The sequence below is a fragment of the Myotis brandtii genome, unplaced genomic scaffold (assembly GCF_000412655.1).
Source record: "Myotis brandtii unplaced genomic scaffold, ASM41265v1 scaffold29, whole genome shotgun sequence".
In the NCBI taxonomy this organism is placed as follows: domain Eukaryota; kingdom Metazoa; phylum Chordata; class Mammalia; order Chiroptera; family Vespertilionidae; genus Myotis; species Myotis brandtii.
Window position 1 is genome coordinate 573,785 of NW_005361075.1, and position 693 is coordinate 574,477.

General features: G+C 62.8%; 1 protein-coding gene across 1 annotated transcript in view; it reads right to left on the reverse strand.

Moving 5' to 3' along the window:
* The window catches only part of HOXC4 (homeobox C4), a 66,105-nt gene that overhangs the window by 29,634 nt on the left and 35,778 nt on the right, over window positions 1–693 (reverse strand). The window lies entirely within an intron of this gene.

Genomic DNA, 693 nt, shown 5'->3' on the forward strand with positions numbered 1-693 from the left:
CAGGCGGAGGGCTGGAGGGGGCGCTGGCGGGGATCTGGAAGGTCTGGAAAACTCTGAGGGGTTTTTTCTCTCTGGGAGACCCCCTCACTACCTCACCCTCTAGGTCCACTCAGGTTTCTCTGGCTGGGCTTAGGGAGGGAAGGCCTGAGCTGGGGAAAGGCTAAGGCCTAGCTGCGCTCCTCGCCCGCGGAGTTTGAGGGGGGAAGAAAGAGTGAGGAACCAGACTGGGCTGGGGCTGTGAGGAAGAGGGAATTTTGTCCCAGCCACGTCAGGAGTCCCAGAGCAGGCGAGAGCTCAATTTCCAGGCGTTCTTGCTCGAGATGTCCTTGAATCGCTCAGTCCCGGCGAAGGGCTCAAATCCCGCTGTCTTCTTTTCCCCTCCTCTCTCCGCCTCCGCCACGTTTCGCAACCATCGGCCTGGCGCGGGCAGGGGGCTGCTCGCAGGGCGCCCCCTCCTCACCCCGAGAGTGGGCGGGGGGGCCCTGGTGCCCTGGATTATGCTGCTTTTCTGGATTTGGGGGGTGGGGGGAGGCTTGTGGTTCAGAAGACCGACCCCAGACTATCACAGGCAGGAAGAAGGCCTGTGTGGGGCTGGAGACCAAGCCGACCAGCCCCGGCGTCTCCCCGACCCCCATCAAAATCCCAAGCAGCTTTTTTTGCGGGGTGAGTGTGCTGCTTCGCGTAGGGAGCCCA